A 15,649-nucleotide genomic window follows, 5' to 3' on the forward strand; every position below is an offset into this window, starting at 1 on the left:
TTTGTTGAAAGGTGACAACTTTGAAGAGGTTCAGGGGTGTTAATATTTTCACACGTCACTGTGACTATCGATGGCGTTTCCTCATTCACCAAAAGGCTGAAACTAATGGTGGAGGTGCACAGACCTCTCAAAGTTTCAGATTTTGTGGAGACATCCTGGTGTTGTCCATCCTGTCACAGTGTGGGAGGTCCAGAAGCAGCAAGGAAAAGCTTCTGTGCCAAGGGTCATCACCGCCATTGCACTGAAATGAGCCTCTGCATTTCAGCCATCTTTGGGCGGTCCTCCTGGAGACTTTTGGTGATCTTATTCCAGGAGAAGAGTACATATGACTAATGTGGTTATCTATGTGTCCATGGTTGGAGGGCTCAGGCAGCGAAGACCCTGCTGTAAGAACAGTTTTCTACTTTACTGAACACTGGACTCCAACAGAACCGGACAAGTGTGGCAGAGAGGAAAACTGTCAGAAATCACCTGCAGTTAAATGTGGAGTAGAACCTAGATTCATTAGTTCTAGTCTGAGTCTCTCTGTTCTCAGACGGCTTTATGTTAACAGGTGAGCTGCACTCTGTTATCATGGAAACGAGATGCTGACCAACGGCTGCAGGTTGCTCCCTTCCTGTGAGAGCAGAGCAGTTACATTTATCCTCTGAGGTCATGCTGCCCTCAAACATCCGCACACAAAGCTCCTCCTCTGCTTTTTGTTTCACTTCATTTTAGCTCTCTGCAGGCGCTCGCAGCTTCCTGAGGAGCATCTGTTCTTCACCTCTCCTCAGTAACTCCTGCACCTCTGCAGACACCATGACACACGCTGACCTTTCACCTTGCTTAAAGAAAACCTATTGAGATGTTACTGGACCAGGAAATGATTTCTGCAGCTGTTTGAAGTAACATTTGTAAAAGATTTCACAGGAGCATTTTCACAAGCTGCAGCAGATTTCTTGGAGATGTTCTGCTCCTTGGTATCAGACACACATTCATCCTGAGTTTGATTTTCTCTCCAAATGAAGAGCTGCTACTGAGGAGCATCTGGAGGGGCTGTTTAGATGTCATCTGAAATATCTAATCAGACTGCCGCCATAATCAATAAGGATAATAATAGTTCAGATTTCTCACCTTCCTGTTTGCAAGAAGACAAATACATTTAAAGCTTTTACTGCCTCACTGAGCAAACTAAAAGGTTTTTGGATGTCAAAAACCTTTATGTGTAAATATTTGACCATGCAGCAAATGAGCTGCAAGTCATTTAATCACAAATCTATAAAAGATTTTGGGCCGCAAGGGAGAAAAACATAGAAATTATACAATTCAGGGTAAATTCACAAAGCAATGCACTGACTGGAGGTTTGAGAAGACAGAGCATACACACAAATAAGACAGAAGCAGTGATCCAGGAGTACTTTCTATGGGAAAGAAAAGTGAAACATTAATGTTAGTAGCTCCTTTAGTGGCTTCATCTAGGAGAGAAAGACAGCTGAGCAGATGAACTCTGAGCCAGTTTTCAAGTCTAGAGTCTGAAAGAGAGCACATAAAGTTAGTCACAGTAGAAGCTCAGTCAATTTCCATGTCTAGGAGAGAGAAAGGGTTAAACACTGAAAGACAGGACCATGTGGATCATCTGTAGAAGGTGGGCATTAAGTTGTTGGCAGCAGAAGGTTGGACGATGCCATCCTCCAGGAAGGTGCCACAACTAATCACAGAGCCAGCCCAGGCGTTGCTTCTAGGAAGATAAAGGGGGAGAACATAAAGTTAAAAGCTGAAATAACAGTAAATAATGCAAAATTGGAGAGTAGTATGAGAATGTAGCAGAGAGAGTGAACATGGTCATTATGTCCTCCAGCAGCCTAAGCCTATAGCAGCATAACTACAGAGATAGCTCAGGATAATCTAAGCCACTCTAACTATCAGCTTTCAACAGATCAGGTGGTATTGTCATATAATAAACCATATAATAAAAACAATTAAACATAATTGAAAATTCTTCTAATTACATTCCTAATAAAATTGGGTGAGTCCATTCAGCGCCGAGAGAAGCAGGTTAGAACCATTTTGCGGAGCACAACTGAACAGATGTGCTAACCTTGGTTTGCACTCATTTAGAACCTGCAAACAGCTTTGTGAATTTACCCCATGAGGCAACAAATGAGAGCAAGTGGATAATCCTTTGTTGTTTTTCCAGCTGATGTGTAGCTGTTTAGATGCTTCCAAGTCGGAAATACGCCAAACACCTGAAGTCTGATTTCTCACCAAATCTGACCTCAAATCCAATATGGCTGACGCACATGTCTGGAACCTCTGAAAGTTGCGAGAATAACCTATTGAGCTGCATGTTTGTATCTCAGTAATTAGTAACACATATATTACTACATAACATCTATTCGTCAACATGTTTTTTCTGTTTCCTGTTGTGTCCAAAGCCTGGTTTTCTGGTTTGCAACAGGAAATGACCCCTGTGACCCAGGTAGCTCCCATCATGGCTGCCAGTTGAGTAGATCTGCTGCTACTTTGCTTCATTGCCAGGTCTTTCAAGAAGCAACACAGGGAAAACTTGCCTTCAAAATAAAAGCCTACAAATGTTAAATGATGAAAGTTGAATCACATGTAAACATTTTATTGACGTATTTTATCATTTTCACTCTCTAAATGATTCCTGTTAGATGAGTGGAAGCTTCATGTTGGCGCTTCCTGCTTCACTGTGCTCATCTCCTGTTCAAACAGGGTTCAGTTGAATCATTTTGATACCTGAATTTTTGTGAGTATTCACAACTCAAATGTTCTTCAGCTTTAACCTCTCATCGGTGTGCAGTGCAGATACCTTCAGAACCTGAACAGCTCCATTAAACGACTGCTTTAAAACCTCATTCATGTGTAGACGATGGCAAACGCTCCCTAACTCAGTTTCTAACTGCCAGGGGGAGGGGGGTAAATGCCTCGCAGACAGCCTGTAACTCAGTTAACCGCGGTAACTCGATAACACCTCATAAGGAAGGAAGTTGAGCGCGACACACTGGGCGAGCGCAGAAATGTCAAATATATAGAAACATGTGGATATTATGGATAAAAACAACAAAAACTTCACTGTTCCCCTCAAACTGTGAAGTTTACATTGAAGGGGGTGTGGCCAGTACTCTGTGACATCACCAGTGGGTGTGGAGATTATTCTAACCTTTATCAGAAGGGGAACTGGTATCTCATGTCATATTTTGTTACCCCTAAAGTTTATTTTCTGTTTCTTCCATCAGAGCTAGCAGAGTGTAAAACCTCCCAAAATGACAGATTTAGGTTCATAAACTGCAGAGGGAGACGGTCATTACTGGAAAACAGTTGCTTGTTTGTTAACTTATGAATTATTCAAGCATGGAAACTGAACGAAAATGAGAGTAAACTTTGTCTTTGGGCTGAAAAGGACCTTCAGAACTGTTGTTCAAGACTACTTTGAAAGATTACTTGACTGACTGGGTGGAAAACTATTGCTACCTTTGTTTTTCTTACCCATAGAAAGTACCCCAGGTCCAGGTATTCTTTGGTTAGCTCTCCAGGGTGGAGATATGTTTTCTCCATTGAAAGTCCACCCAGTTCTGTTTTTTGTTCTCTTTCTTGGACAGAGCTACCGATGGCGCTTGTGCTGACATCATCTGGAAACTTCCTATGTTCTTTGCTGTAGAAAGTACCCTATGGCTCAGTTCTTTGGTGTTTAACTCTCTGTTTCCTGAGTTCTGTTCTGCTGTTTCTTTGGATAGAAGGTATTCCTGCCCCGGTGTTTGTGTTTACCCATGTTTCTATCCTGTAAGGGACCATCAACGAAGCCATTGCATTAAATGTGTTTAGTATTTTTCACATAGAAAGTACTCCTATTTTTAACAAGATTGACCCATTAACAGACGGACCAACTGGCTTTGACATAGTTCAGTTACCTTTGGCAGAAAGGAGAAAAACCATGTTTTGTTCTTGGGTGTTAAATCATGATTTTCTCTCTGTTTTCATTTTTTTTTTTTTTGTTTCAAAGAACATTTTTCTGTTTTATGTTAAAGTTGTAAACCTCAGATCCACAGCCTGTTTTCATCACTCCACATTTTCCTTTAGATTGTCACATGATGTCTTCATCACCTCCTCCTCCTTCTCCTCTAAACAGGCCTGCAGAGGGATGAAGAGGCTGCAGCACAGATGTCATCTCTTCCTCTTCATTATGTCTTTGAGCTCTAATGACTTGTGTGTACAACTTCATCAGGCTGCAGAGGAGATTCCTCTAATATTTCTCCTCCTTGTCTTCTTTGATTCCTGATGGAGCCGCAGTCAGAATGAAATCTTCCACAGATGTTTCCTCCCTCTCAAACACTCCTCCTCCTGAGTGTGAAGATTGTGCAGCCTCTCTACTCTTCTTCTTCCTCTTCTTCACTCAGATCATGCAAACTTTTCTCCTCCATTTGTTTGTTTCTTGCAGTGCAAAATTCTCAGTTTTCATTTATCAAACAATAACCGATGGATGGATGGATGGATGGATGGATGGATGGATGGATGGATGGATGGATGGATGGATGGATGGATGGATGGATGGATGGATGGATGGCCAAAGACCACCTGGAACCATTGGATCCATTTGGGTCTGATGTTCTGCTTCAGTCAGACACCAGGGTGAACAGATGGGTGTTCAGAACTCAGTGGTCCGGATGTGAGGGGGAAACTATCTTAATGCTTTGGAGCAGCCACAGCGAAGGCCAGATTACCTTTATGTTTCAGGTTGGATTGTGGAGCAAGTAGGAGAATCTGGTTGGTTGACCGGAGAGGTCTTGGTGGAGTGTAGATACTGAGAAGATCAGCTAAATGTGACGGGACCAGAAGTTCAGTTTATGATCCAGATTACCTCCTTGGTCTTGAACTGAAACAACCTTTGAGCTCTGTCTCTTGTCAGGATTAAATCACCCTGTTTTCCCTCTCTAATGAAGCCCACTCTCTCCTGCTCTTCCTCCTCCTTGTGTCAAAGTGCTGATGAAGCTGCTGCACGATTAAGGCGGGGGCTCCACAGATGTTCACCCAGTGATTGATTGCTTTATTTATTGTCTGAGGGCTGAATTTAATAAACTCATTAGTACGCTCCCAGAGCAGGCAGCCTGTCAAGGTGTGTGTGTTGGGGTGTGTGTGTGTTGGGGTGTGTGCTGTCACCACCTCCACCTCACAGCATCTCTGACAGGTAAATAATGTTGGTGTTCGTCTCTCCTGGGGGGATCGTTTTGTCACATCTCACCGTCTTCCTGGTTTCTTGTCATCAGCCACCAGGTTTCTGATGTTCTACCAGTCTGACCAGAGAAACCAGTACAGTTCAGCAACCTGAAGTTATTCTCTGTAGCTTTGACAAAACTATATGGCAAATTATTCATATCTACCGTCATGTAAAAATGTTAGGACACCCCCTAATATTCTGTTCTTTATTAGAAAATGTTCACATATTGATGTCAGACCTTTTAATTTGTTCTTGGAGAAGAAAATAATTTAATTACAGGTGAGCATCAACCTTTAACCTTGATTTACTCGTTAAACAATAAAAATGTGTTTTGTAGCTGAGGAAAAGTTAGTACACCCTACCCCTTCAGTATATCTTTAGTGATATGTTTCTTGTCTCCATCCTCCATCTCTGTCATTGCTCTGAGGAACGTTTGGTCCACTCCTCACTTTCAGCTGTGTGATGTTTGAGGGTTTTCTTGCAGGTTCAACCTGTTTCAGGTCACCCAACACCATCTCAGTGAGATCATGATCTGGGCTTTGACTAGGCCCAGGACTTGATGGATTTACTGGTAGGTTTTGGGTCATTGTCGTTTTGCCTGGTCCAGTTCTGCTGCAGCTTTTCAGTTTTTTATGTTTTCCATGCTTCACAACGAGTTTGAGGTTCTATTTCTGGATTTCTATATCTGGTTTATCCTAAACTTGTCCTCTGATGTAAAAATAACTCATCTATCCAAAGAACCTTACCCCAAAGGTCCTTGTCATTGTCTACATTCTCTCTGGCAAACTTCTGCTGTAGGCCCCAGGATGCTACAGGGTTGTTGGAGATTTCTCTTAGCATCTTGCGGTCTGCTTTCAGGGTAAACTTGCTTGGACAGACCTGGGCATGTCGGCGGATGTCTTCTAGTTTTAAACCATTTTCCATACAGTAGAACAGGGGTCTCACATTTTAAATTTAGATAGATTGGAGGGTTTTCCATCATGAACAGGAGGTCTTACCACAGTATGCTATTCAGGTTTAAATCCAGACTTTGAGTAGACCACTCCAAGATGGGCCTTTGTGTTCTTTTGGGTCAGCAGTGGTTCTGGACTTGGAACTCTCCCATGGAGGCCATTTTTACCAAGTCTCCTTTATTATTGTTGAATCATGACCTCTGGCCTTAACTGAGGCAGTAAGCCCTGCAGAGCTTTAGATGTTCTTTTGGGTTCTTCTTTGACCTTCTAGATGAGTTGCTCATGAGCTTCTAGAGTAATTTTGGTAGGTCAGCCATTCCTGGGAAGGTTCTCCACTGTTCCATGTCTTCTCCACATGTGGATGTTGGTTCTTTGGAGTCCCAAATCCCTAGAAATGGTTTCGTAACCCTTTTAACTGATGGATTTCAGTGACTTTGTTTCTCACCTGTGCTTGAATTTGGTTTAGATCTGAGTTTTATGTGTTGCTTTTATGCTCTGATTTATTGTTATTGATCATTTTAAAGATGAAAATACACCAACAGAAGAAATTATGACCACAAAAGCTGAAGAAATCACAAACATTTTATGAGTATTGTAAATTGTTAAAGTAAAGGACTAAACACACACAACCAGAAGACAACAATAAAATGGACACAATAATGATCCAAAATTTAAAAAGACATTAAGAAAATATCAATGAACCCCATTGTTTTTGTGGTTTTAGTTTCATGTCTTTGTTACTGCAGGTTGAGGCTTCGATTGGTCGGTTTCTGTGTAAAAACACTGTGAACATAGGAGTCTGTGTGAAAGGAAGCAGCTGTGCTCTCTGATCCTGGGAAGCAGAAATTCCTCGGTGGGAGCCGGGATCGACTCGTGGGGAAGCCTGAGCCTGCCGACGGTTTGCTTTCAGGGAACAGCTCATCTCCTTCCTGCCAGCTGGCCGTCTCTGCTTTCTGGACTCTGTGTCTGTTTATTTCTGCTCTGCGGAGCTATCAATAGAGCTCCACATGTCGGGCACATGTGCTTCATTTGAGGCTGCAGAAACCCCTCTGAGACCCCCCAACCACTGTGCTCACAGTGGGTCCGTAATGACCCACTTCTTTTGGGTTTCTGCAGCTTACTCACAAACAGAAACACGCTGATTATATCCTGGCCACCTGAAGGAAACATCTCAGTTTATTAAAGCTGGTTTCTGTTGTTTCCTGGTTAGTGTTGCACCTGAATGACTCACAGTCATCACGTCTTTCTTCTCTGATTTATTTCTGGTCTTTAGTGAGATGAAGGTTCTGGTTTCAAATGTTGATATCATCACATGTATTTTGAGTCAATATCCAACAGAAATGTTATTAATTATAGGTTTCCACCTGTTCAGTCAGCTGGGCCCTGGCAGGGGATTCATTTTGCTGCCTTGGCACACGTCCCCTCTTGCCTAATTTATGCAACACTACACAACAATAGGGTCTTGGTGTGTGGGTCCTTATTGTTACGCAGGAGTTTAAATTCATCGTAATACTTAAAGAGGTCATGTTGCCTGACGCTGAAGAGGGAATGTCTTTGAAACGGTTGCTTGGACAACGCAATGACCACAAACTCACCAGTAAGAGCTGAATCTCCAGCTAAGTGTCCAGTCCAATTCCTGGACCTTCATGACATCAAACATGGTGTTTCTGTGGCAAAAACTGTAGAATGTAGTCCAGTCCTCCTGTCCACAGAAGCTGGTGGACTCCACACAGCACAGATATGAAGCAAGTCTCATTAACTGGTCATACAAATGAATGAATGAATATTAGTTCAGTGATTCAGAGGGAAGTTCATCTTCAATCATTTTCTTCTGTTTTAAATGAACTATTAATCTCTGTATCTGGAACAAAATATCTTAAAGACAACTCTGTGAATGATATGAATATTAGTATAAGTGTTGCACAGACACGCAAACGCAGCAAAGAAAACAACTACAAAGTCACACAAAACCACAAAGGTGTTTGAAACACTGTGAAAAAGGAATAAAACGACCACAAAGTAACATAAAATGCTTACAAGATCTAAGAAGCAGAAACAGCTGCAGAAATGATGGAAACCAGCAACAATCATATAGAGCCTTCACTAAACAATGACCTAATGCCCTGCAGCATCTAGAAGCCTCTAGATGTGGGCGGTTAACGGCCAGAGAAACGAGGCTCCCACAGAACGGTAAATTATTTCTGCTCGCAGTAGGATTCAAACCAAACCTTCGTGATGAAGTTGTGAACCTGCCTCAGGACCCTCAGGTCCTGCTTGTTAAACCTGCTGCATGGAATGCTGCAGAGCTGATGTTTGAAACCCTCCTCCAGCCCATTGATCCACCTCAGCAGAACCACGTCCAGATGAAATGTGGCCTGTTAGCTTAGAGAAACAACTGCTGACCCATTTAAACACCAGCAAGCTCACTTTTAGCTCCCTGTGTTGAGACAAACTGCCCGATGCGCTGCAGATCAACATTCAACCTCGATTCCTGGTCCCGCTGAGGCCACCGCTTCTCTGTTTTAGACTGTTAAAGCTGCTCCGCGGGGACATCGGACCGAAATCCGTCCCATTTACAGCCGGAGCTGAAATCTCTGAGAAGACTATTTTAGGTTCTGCCTCTGCAACCGCATCCTGCTGCGTCTCCACCTGTTGGTCAGAAGAGAGCCTGCAGAGAGCAGCAGTTAGGATGAAGACGGCTCATTTTATTTCCACCTGCTCACTTTGGGCCTGTTAGACCAAACTGTTGGAAACTGAAGGTTTCAGTTTTAAATGAAGCCTGAGGAGAAGCTGCTGTTTGGTCCCCAGATCAGAGTTGGACTCTGAACCGGGTTTGGGTCGATCATGTCATAGCGCAATATTTTGTTGCTGGCAGACAAGCACGGAGGAAGCAGAGTGGGATCAAAACTCGTCCTTTATTACATAGTTCACTCACATGAAGGCGAGGTGCAGGGCGACAGGATAATCCAGTTTACAGAGCATTTGAAAACAGGATCCAATGTGCGGACAAAATCCAGAGAAATGTCAAACAAAGGATGTGGAACAAAGGACACTTAAATACAGACAAAAGTGGACATGAAACAATAGGGCAGGTAATCAGGGAAACTGGGAACAGGTGTGACATGGAGGCAGAGGGAGCAGGTGAACCAGATAAGGATACACAGGGACATGGAGGAGCTCAATGATAAACAGACTGCAAACAAACCCAGGGAACCAGAACACATGGGAGAGAACAGAGACACGAAGGACAGGGCAGAAAACAAACTTCATAACTAAAGACAATCACCAAACCCATAAACACAGAGCAGAGCAGAACCTAGAAAATAAAGACCAGAGACAAGGACTCAAAACTAACCATACTGAAGACAGCAAAATACCAGACAAATACCAAAACAAAAGCACACACTGTGACAGATCAGAGCTTGTATCTAACATTCATTTTGTCGGTTTGTGCTCTTTCTCACAGTTTCGGTCACTTTTGTTTTTTGAAATCATTGTGCAGATGCACCAGGGTCCTCTGCAAGGACCTAATCCTTTTTCAATGAGCTTTTTAATGGACCACATTAGAAATAACATCTTTTATATATTTTTACCAGACGAATATCTTTATTTTTAATCTTTTTCTATTTACTTTATGTTCACATTGTGGAGATTTTGTTTCAGTTTGGTGATTTTATTAATTTTTTCTCCTGCATGCTGAAGGTATGCTTCTTCTTTCTGATAATTACTATTATTTTGCATCTTATTCATGTTATTTTATTTTGCAGGATGATTTGTTTTCTGTTTTTTACAACAGGATCTATTAGTCGTCATAGTTACTTTAATATCTGGTCATTTAAATGTATTTTTTGTGTCTCTGTGGCCAAAACTGTTCATTTTGCGTGAACGTTTTTGCTAGTTTGTGTATTTTCTGACAATCTGTTCTTTTAATTAAGATTTTTGTCTGTTTTGTATTTCAGCCTCTTGTTGTCTCTGTTTTCTGTTGTTTTAGTTATTTTCTAGGTTTTTGTGTTATCATGTTTTAGTTGCTGCTGCATTTGCTTGTTGTGGATTATTTTGCTGTTATCTTGTGTTTGTTGGTGTTAATATTCTGTCATTCTGGTGTATTTTTCTGCTTGTTTGTCTCTAGTTTCTGTTTGTGGTCATGTTTGAGTGTCCGTCTGCTTATCTGTGACCATCTCTGTGTTTTTCTGGGTACTCCAGTTTCCCCCCACAGTCCATAAACATGACTGCTAGATTAACTGGTCTCTCTAAATTGCTCTTAGGTGTGAATGGGTGTGTGGGGGGTGTGCGTGGTTATTTTCCCTTTGTGTCTCTGCGATGGACTGGCCACCTGTCCAGGGTGGACCCCACCTTTCGGACCAGTTCCCTGCAACCCAGTACAGAAGAAGCGGGTATAGAAAATGGATGGATGTTTCTTTTCTGTCTCTTGACACTTTGTGTCTCTTAATATTTTGTGATCATAATGTTTCAGTTATATTTGTGTCATTTTATGTGTTTTTGGGGATGCTTTGTCTCCTGGTGACTCTTTCTGCATCTTTGTGATCATAATGTCCCTGTTGGTGCTTCTGTTTACTCTCTTTGTGCTTATTGGTTGTTTCATTTGTGTTCTTCTTCCCACAAGTGTTAATTGAGAGGTTATTTTAGCCACATTGTTTTTACCATTTTGACCCATTTTGTTCTCAAATTGTTTCTCTTTATGATCACTCTGCTTCAGTTTTAGTCCTGCAGTCTTTTTGTGACTCTTCTGTTTTCTGTGGTTTTTGCCTTTATCTGTTGTTCACTTTTTCAAATTGCTCAGAATCTATAAAACTGACTCCCTGAGGACAAGCTGGAGATTCAGTTGGGACCGTGGCTGGTCCTGGAGTCACAGCTTGATCCCCGCTGATCCAGATCAGCTGACATCTGAACCTAATGTGACTTCCATGAAATGAGACCCAGTGTTTCTGAGCTGCAGAAAGAAATCCAGGTCAGACTGTTAGAGTCTGAATCCCGCGGGACTTCCTGGATCTCGGCAGGCTTTCCTCCATCCATTTTTAATGAGCAGCTCGCCTCGGATCTCGCCTGCTCTTCTTTCTTCCTGCAGGCGATAATTGAATGGTTTTTTTCTCACTTCCATTTTCCAGGAATTTTTCTCTTTTATAGCTTCTTATATTTCATCACAAAAGCAACCATGTTGTACTTTAATTCATGTATCGCTGCATTGTTTAATATTTGTTCAAATGCGGTATATTTCTGGTAATTATTGACAAAATTCCTTTGATTTTTTTTATTTTTCCTGCTGGATGAGAAAAACATTTTGGCTGCCATTTTTTTTTAGCAGAAATCAAAACATTTGTGCTTCATGGCTGAGCCGGCTGATGATTTCAATGAGTCCTAAAATGATACTTCTGTACATTTTTAAAATAGACTCTTTGTCTGCAGTGGTTCTGGTCTGATTTTAGCATCCGACCTGACACCAGGCTGCAGGTCCACATGGTGTCAGGTCAGACCCTAAAGTCTTGTGCTGACCACCTTGCAGGTGTTTTTCTGGACATCTTCATCCTCTCCCTGCAGCTCTCCATGGTCCCTGCCTGCCTGAAGTCCTTCACTATTATGTCTATGCCCACAAAATCAACCATCACCTGCCTTAATGATCACCGTCCTGTTGCTCTGACCCCAGTTATCATGAAGTGCTTTGAAAGGATCCTCCTGAAGAACATCAAGGATGCCATCTCTGCTGGCCTGGACAGTCTGCAGTTTGTCTACAGGGAGAATTTCTCCACAGAAGATGCTGTCTTGTTAGAACTTCACACGGCTCTGACCCGTCTGCAGCACCCTATCACCCATGTTAGAATGCTATTTGTGGACTTCAGCTCAGCCTTCAACACCATCCTACCTGAGTTGCTGGCCATGAAGCTCCACAACGCACTTTGCTCCTGGATCAGCGACTTCCTCACCAGCAGGCCCCTAGAGGTGAGGATAGGGAAACTAACATCTGCCCCACTGATCCTCAGCACCGGCACGCCGCAGGGTTGAGTTCTTTGCCCTGACCTCTTCACCCTATTAACACACGACTGCTCTGCTATTCACAAAACAAACAACGTTGGGAAGTTTGCGGACGACACTGCTGTGGTGGGTCTCTTATCTAACAATGAGACCCACTACAGATGGGAGGTCTACAACCTGACTCACTGGTGCTCCAGGAACAACCTCATCCTGAACACCAGCAAAACCTAGGAGGTCATAGTGGATTACAGGAGGTCCAGGAGGACTGAACACGCTCCTCTCTGCATACAGGGGGAGGTGGTGGGGCGTGTGGACACCAGGCTGGACTCTCTCCTCAGCTACTAACAAACTTTTAAAGGCCACAATTGAAAGCATCCTGTACCTCGGTGTGACAGTGTGCTGTGGGTTTCTAATAAGATAAGGAGTTAAATCTTCTGATATCTCAAAATCACTGAGGTCATTTCATCTCATCATATAGTGAAGGAGACCCAAACCAGGGGTCCCCAACTCCAGTCCCCCAGAGCTGCTATCCTGCATCCTTCTCCAACACCTGAACCAAATGGCTGACTTGTTACCAGGCCTCTGTGGAGCTGAATGACTGGATGCTGATGAGGGAATTCAGCCATTTGATTCAGGTGTGTTGGAGAAAGGATGCATTCAGCTACAGGATGGCAGCTCCAGTGACTGGACTTGGGCAGCCCTGCTGTAGGCAGAGGAAAGTGGAGAGTTTTAATGAATCAGTAGATTACAACAAGTTTCAAGCTGTGTGTGATTCCTAGTTTTAAATGTTATTAAATTTGTGGCACTAGTGGCGTTTTATTTTGGAAGCTGACTGACAGGAAATGGGGTAGAGAGAGAGAGAGAGAAGACATGCAGCAACGGTTGCCGAGGCCGGGCCTGAAACCCACAACAGCTAGCCGAGGACCACAGCGTCTGTATATGGCTTCACCCCTGCACCACCGCCGCACCGTATTCTTTTATCCATACACATTTATATGCATTAAATACATAATGTTAAACTCTGATCACTTCTACAGGTCATCTTTGTTTGACAGGAACTCCTCCCACACCGCCTTGGCGTCACTGCATCCTGGGTGACCCACTGGCTGACTGTTAAAGGAATGCACCACCTGAGGAAGACTTGGAGAGGATAGGAGGAAAACACCAGGGTTACAAGAAACACACAGCTTAAGTCCACAACGACTGATTGAGGTAAGAGATGATGACCCATTAGAAATGATGATCCTAGGGATCATCATGACCACTTCAGTACTGCTATCAGGACTCCTGGAGATTATCTCTAACAGTAAAGCATTGATCAGAACTATTGACAAGAGTTCATTGATGTACTATTTTTAGTTTTACTCAGTTGAAGCATCACTGTCCTGATTTCCCAGATTGGACTATAAACACTGCTTTCTGAGGATAATGTCAAAAAGAATCATCAGTACAGGAGGAACCTTGTGATGTCAGAAATTAGGAGACAATTAACTCATGAAACGAAATGTCTCATTATCTTCTGTCCACAATCATATGTAATCTTGAGTTTGCAGTAGGGTTGTCCTAGAACCTTGGTTTCTGTGGGTATCTAGTTGGTATTAAACGGTCAGGACGTTACATCAGAAAAATATTTCACAAACCAACCAAGCTGTGATTGTTGGAGAAGCCAGTAGTCACCTTCACAGCTTCACGTTATTTTTACACATGTTCAGCAGCTGTTCTTGCCTGATAAGATGACCGACAATATTTGAGTTTTAGATGAAGGCACAAGAAGGTTTTACTCTTGACAACCTGAACACTTTTCAGGATCATTTTGTGTTGCAGGTGAAGACTTTTTAATGTCATGCAAATCTTTACATTGTCAAACAGAATTCTGCAGAAATGACCCAGAAGCAACAACTAAAAATTATACATTTTTATCAAATAACAAATTAAGTCAAGGCTGTTGCAAAGGCAGCTAATTCCAATACACAGATCTACATGTGTAGGCAGAAGTGGGTACAACAAAACTAAAAATGGACTGAATTTAAAAGTGCTTTTCCAGTCATTCTAACTGCTTTACACTAGAGCCACAATCAAACACGGTACACAGAACGGTAGCCAACTTGGGGTTAAGTGCCTTGCCCAGGGGCACATCGACATGTGACAGGGAAGCTCAATTCAAAACCACAACCTTCTCGCTGCAAGACAACTACCCACTCAATATCTACATGCTCCCCCTAACTCAGATTTTAATAAACAACAACGTAAGTTATCATAACTATGCAGACGACACACAGCTATACGTTACGATGTCACCAGGTGACCATGAACCCATTCAAGCGCTGGGTAAATGCTTAGAAGAAATCAATGCATGGATGGGCCTAAATTTTCTTCAGCTGAATCAAAACCAAACTGAAGTAATAATCTTCGGACCAAAGGAAGAGCGTTTAAAAGTTAGCACACAGCTTCAGTTAATACAGCTAGAAACCACCAGTCAGGCTGGAAACCTGGGTGTAGTGATGGACTCAGACCTGAACCTTCAGAGGAACATAAAGACAGTAACAAGGTCGTCCTTCTATCACCTAAAGAACATCTCCAGGATTAAAGGACTAATGTCTCAGCAGGACCTTGAAAAACTAATTCATGCGTTCATCTTTAGTAGAATTGATTACTGCAACGATGTCTTCACAGGTCTGCCTAAAAAGTGGATCAGACAGCTGCAGTTGATCCAGAACGTTGCTGCCTGCGTCCTCACTAGAACTAAGAAAGTGGAACACATCGGCCCAGTTCTAAAGTCCCTACACTGGCTCCCTGTAGCTCAGAGAATATACTTTAAAATACTTCTGTTAGTCTATAAATCACTGAATGGCTTAGCACCAAAATACATTACAGACTTGTTGTCAGTGTATCAACCACCCAGACCGCTCAGGTCTTCTGGCTCAAACCTACTCTGCAGAACCAGAACCAGAACCAAACATGGAGAAGCAGCTTTTAGTTCTTATGCTCCACTAATCTGGAATAAACTCTCAGAAAACTGGAAAAGCGACGAAACCCTAAGTTGCTTTAAATCAAGATAAAAAACTTATTTGTTCAGAGCGGCCTTTGACTGGGCCATCTAAACATTATTAGTTTAGTTTTCAGTCCAACTTTCCTTTCATTTTCTCATCCATCATTCTATTCTCTTTATTTTATTTTATTTCTTTTTTAAATTACCTCTGTTGTTTGATTTTATCATCTGATTTGTTTTTCTGTATCTGTATCTGTGTTTATTTGTTTTGTAATTGTATGTACGGCTCTTTGAGTGTCTCGTTGCTGAAAGGCGCTATATAAATAAACTTCCCTTCCCTTCCCTTCCCTTCCCTTACCGTACCGTACCTTACCTTACCTTACTGAAAAACAGTCACCCATCGACTAATTTTCAAGTTTTCTAAACTACTAAAAATTTGAATATTTGCAAGCAGTGGGTGCAACAACTTGATGGAGAGCAGGTGTGGCAGTCAGAATCAGAACC

Source organism: Girardinichthys multiradiatus, chromosome 21 (genome assembly GCF_021462225.1).
Source record: "Girardinichthys multiradiatus isolate DD_20200921_A chromosome 21, DD_fGirMul_XY1, whole genome shotgun sequence".
Classification (NCBI taxonomy): domain Eukaryota; kingdom Metazoa; phylum Chordata; class Actinopteri; order Cyprinodontiformes; family Goodeidae; genus Girardinichthys; species Girardinichthys multiradiatus.